Raw genomic sequence first — 4,848 nt, 5'->3', positions numbered from 1 at the left:
TCCATATAAGGACGCTGCCGTCATCAACGCCGAGTTCTAAGAAAGTGAACGTACGCGCGAGGCACGCGTGCAGACAGGCTCCTTCAACCTTTTAACGCGAGAATACCCTGCCCAACAGGCTCGTAGACTAATGACCTTTCTGGAGAAGTTTCGGACTGTAGACCATTTGAACACCTACTTAGAAAAGGTTGTCTGCCGAATTTTTCCTGACGTCACCAGAAAGTAGACGCACTTCTTGCACATGAAGTGACACAAAGTACTTTAGGTATCGGTACAAGAGACCAGTTCCCGTACTTTCAAGCGCTGCCAAAACTGACAGTTCGATAGAGGGATTACTTGAAAAATATTGCGGGGAACTTTAAGGGCCAAACCAATAGCGAGAAATTCAGCGGAGAAAATTGGTGTATAATCAGGGACCGGATAGAATAACACCAATCTGCAGGAATGCTGTGTGTGGGAATAAACACCTACTTCAGCTTTTTCGCCTCGCTGAGAAGCATCTGTGAAAATAATGGCTCGGAAATTGGAAAAGATACTCCTCCAGGAGACCGTTCAGCACAAAGGCAGATAAGTGTTTTGCATATAGCGGTAGCGTATGGTCGAAGCAAACAGCTACAGCAGCCTGCACATTGCTAACGCACTGCACGGATCTAAGCGAGACTGCAATTCTAGACAACAGGTGCTCTGTAAACACAAATTGGGGCAGTTTGTAGAGCGGCCGATGTTTATCTAGAAACAAAAATCGGTTGGTCAAAAAAAGTGGAGGAGCCAGGCATAGGCTCAAGTCCCCGTAAGAAGGTGCGCACTGTGAGAAGCTGGAAGCGAGAGTTCAAGTCCCGTACGCAAGCATGCAGAAAGAGCACACAATTTGCCACTGATTTTGGCAAACCCAGGCCGTAGAGCGCGCCTCTCCAAAAGAACTAGGGTTGATGATGATGATGATTATGATGTCCTCAAGCTAATGGCTGTAGTCTTGTATCGTCTTCTTCTTCTACTGCATTCCTCACTTCCTCCTCGTCTTCTCTACACCTTGACAATATATATATATATATATATATATATATATATATATATATATTAAATAAATAAAACCACAAATTAAATAAATAAATAAAAAAATCCCCTGTGCCCCTTGGTTTCTGTGGCTGTTGGCTTCTGTCATATTTATAACGAGCCCCTCATCCCCTTCCCTTATATATATATATACTGATAATGTGCTAACATTTCTTTCTTTGTTCCTTCAGGTGTTCTACCGCAAAAATGCCGCGACCGATTACAAAGAAAGTGCCAGAACATCAACATGAACTGTCTAGTCATCAGCGATACGCCAGTCTGCTTGGCCGGAGACTGAACTCACCCTGCAACCTCGTCGTGGCTGAATAAATAACTGGGCTTGACGCTGCCTGCACTAAAGTATTCAGCCTGTTTTTGATACCGCATGACAAGTGTTGTTGGGAGACTTCAATACCTCCCGGCATGATACTCGTCGGTCCGTGGCGCTTGATTTCTAGCAGACGTTTGTTCTCGACGACTTTGTCAGCCCACTCCACCGCAAAACTTTCGTTCTGGGGTCAGAGCTAGCCAGCACGGTCTCCCACCGCTCGAGAGAAGGAGCGGTAACTAGATCACCCGGAGATGGCTCCATTTTACAGTTCCACAGGATGTGATCGTAGGTGGCTCGTTTTGTTTACAGTTTGGGTTGTAAAGATCTGGATAAATGTGCGCGATGAGTGATGGGGTGCGTATCGATCTCGTCTGTAGACGACGCCACGTAACCTCTAGTTTAAAATGGTTGGTGAGATCATGACCCAGACAACACACCTACATCCTAAGGACGTCCTTGGGAAGTCCGCGGCAGGACTTTACGCACATCCCGCGGATGTCCCGAAAAAATCCTGAAAACATCCGAAGTGAAACGCCGAAAGAAGTCCTTCGGATGTCTGACGAGTACATTTTTAGGACCTTCGCAGGCCTGCAATAGGACGTCGCTATTTTTATTTTTTCCTTGGCCAGGACCCAATATAACCTCGTGCCCTTTTCAAAAGTGTCGCTACTGGTCACGCATGACTGACCAAAATACCAGAAGCAGAAGCAGTGCCTCATAGCCGCAACAGAACCAGCCTCCGCTTCTGGCATTTCGGCCAATTGCATATGGCCGAGAGCGATGCTATAGTAAAAACGACACAAAGTTAGAACACAGGCCTGGATTATGCTGCACAGTGATTTAAAACACAAAGCTTTGGCTAAAATAGTTTTATTCAAATATATGGGGCATGCTGATTCACAGCTGAATTTTATTTTTTAATAACAGCACATGAAACAGAACAACTCACATAAAGGAAGCACTAACACAGCTTTAACAGCTCCTCTCAGGCATTTCTCGTTATTTAGAGCAAGGTCATGGATGGTGTGCACATAGACCTTCCTTCGCAATGTGTGTAATAGGCTTCGTTAATTTTGTTTAGCTTGTCTGGTTAGTATGAGCCAAAATTATCACGTTTTCAAACTTGAAGCAGTAGGATTGAAAATAAACAATGAAAATTTGGCTTTTTTTCTCGAAGCAAATATCACTGGTCTTGACGCAATCCTACCAAGGCCTACAAATTCAATTATAAACACTTAATGTAGATATTGATTCTGTGATCTGATTTATATTCAAAGTCTTAAAGGGATACAGACACAGTGTTTTGAGGTGTTCATTTTTCTGCTTTTAATGAGACGTAAAAGCCTATTAATCGTGGAAATAAGCTTAAATATCTAGTCCACAGTGTGAACAGTTAAAATGTTTTATATGCGTACTTTTGGTCTCTGTCAGGTCAATGCCAGTGCTGGAGTCCATTATGGCATCATGTGATGGCATGGTTAGGACTTACCCCATGTTTTGCTAGTGACTCTGCCAACCAGTCCATATATAGATGACAGATGTCAGCATTGGCTAACAGCTCCTCTGTCAATGATTTTTGGCATGTGGAATCAGTGAAATCAGAGAATTTGGAATAGTAAAACCCTTTGTGCCCAGGACACAGATCGGATCACTTATTTGAGTTTAAAATTTTATATCTGTGCTCCTTTAAGATTTGAAATAGCTTCCTCCAAATAATACTTACTGCACATGATTTTGCATGTATTCAGCTCACAGAGCCTGTTCTTCCCTTGGCACCATACCAGCTGTAGCTAGGAGCCAGTTCAGATGTTCGAATACTTCGCAGAATGCGAGATGTCTTTTCTCTTGCAGTCTCTCCATCTTGCACAGTCATGTGATTTCTCTAGATCAAAACAGAATTAGGTTTGAAATGAGACCAAGAAAATAAAATCAGGATTTCTCAAGTTAACAGTGGGGAACTCTATTGCTATAGTCAGTTTTTATCATATTGACAGCAGCTGGCATGCTGTTGTGGGGTGTCCCTAGGTGGTACAACTAAACATGCATATGCCCTCCATTATGAGCCGTCCATATGACACAGGGGCAGATTTGGCCCTCGCCAGCAAAAAATTCATATGTAAAAACATGCATGACCTCATTTTTTGGATGCCCCTAACAACATATATAGTTCAAATGAAATTGCAATAGTTCTCTTCAATACTATATATATCTAGGTTACAAACCAATAAAACAGTGCGCATGCAAGAGTTATAAACAGAATATAAAATTAAAACAGCCCCGCCCCGGCTCAGTGGTTACTGCGCTCGGCTGCTGTCCCGAAAGGTGCGGGTTCGATCCACGCCGCGGCGGCCGAATTTCGTTGGAGGTGAAATTCTAGAGGCTCGTGTACTGTGCGATTTCAGTGCCCATTAAAGAACCCCAGGTGGTCGAAATTTCCGAAGCCCTTCACTACGGTGTCCCTCTGAGCCTGAGTTGCTTTGGGACGTTCAACCTAAACAAACCAATAAACCAAATCAAAATTAGAACAGGAAATTTAGGCGCATATTCAATCGAATGTTGAAGGCACGGAACATGCGACGAGCTAGGATCTAGTTGCTCTTGCGACTTTGCAGCAGTACACGGATCAGGAAGGGTCGTATGCAACACCATCGCCAGCAGCCGACGCTATTAGCTCAATATCATGACGTGCCTCTCGGCGTGCACGCCTGAAAGCAGTACTCCTCGGCACCGTCGCCATTATGCTGTCACCAGATTAATATACTGGCCCCCAGTAAGCTTCTGCTCATGTTGAGCCAGCATCAGTCACTGAACTTTAATACCGCCGCTAAAACTACTTCAAAAGCTAGAAATCACGCTACACGGCTCACACACCAGGCGAGGACTACCGACTGCCACTTACTTTCACTTGCCGCATGTGCCATCCGTGTTTGCCGCTGCTGGAACCTTGCTGAATACCTAAAAAAAAATTACTTTCGTTACGCAACCAACATGCAGTAGGAGCGTCAATAATTACCTGAAATTTTGGTCCAAAAAACGGAAAACTGGCTAATACACGCCTCAAACCTTCAGTCATGCCTTCAGTAGTGCGATGACGATGGTGGTGCCATTGAGCTAATGAGCAAAGAGCCTTTTTAAGCAACATGCACCTAAGACAAAAATAAAACTGTGATCATAAATAAACAAAAAATAACTGCAAAAAAGATGTGTGTTATTAATTTTCATGATCACGGCTCTAAGAGCACGAACAAGTGGCCAGTTGTTTTTGCTGTGGTGTCACTGTCATCGTCAGTGGCTGTTATGGTCGGAAGGCGGGAATACAATTTTGCGTTAAGGTGGTTATGTTGTGAGCTTGGAGGAGAAGAGTGTAAGCTCACCCTCGATAGCTATAACAAAACGGGAATTAGACTATTTGAGTCAATTTCGAAGTTTTAAAGTTTAGGGTTTCTGTATTCAGCTAATGGCCC

General features: G+C 43.8%; 1 long non-coding RNA gene across 1 annotated transcript; it reads right to left on the bottom strand.

The window, feature by feature from the left end:
- Positions 1 to 2,274: 2,274 nt before the first annotated feature.
- Positions 2,275 to 4,599, bottom strand: LOC149348088 (uncharacterized). Its single transcript, XR_016292229.1, has 3 exons — positions 4,398 to 4,599; positions 4,284 to 4,339; positions 2,275 to 3,266 (listed from the first exon to the last, which is right to left on the bottom strand). It is a non-coding gene; the product is annotated as an uncharacterized LOC149348088 (long non-coding RNA).
- Positions 4,600 to 4,848: the final 249 nt, after the last annotated feature.

The sequence above is a fragment of the Amblyomma mixtum genome, chromosome 4 (genome assembly GCF_055824585.1).
Source record: "Amblyomma mixtum isolate Tamu chromosome 4, ASM5582458v1, whole genome shotgun sequence".
Lineage (NCBI taxonomy): Eukaryota > Metazoa > Arthropoda > Arachnida > Ixodida > Ixodidae > Amblyomma > Amblyomma mixtum.
This window is presented reverse-complemented; position numbering and strand designations above follow the sequence as displayed.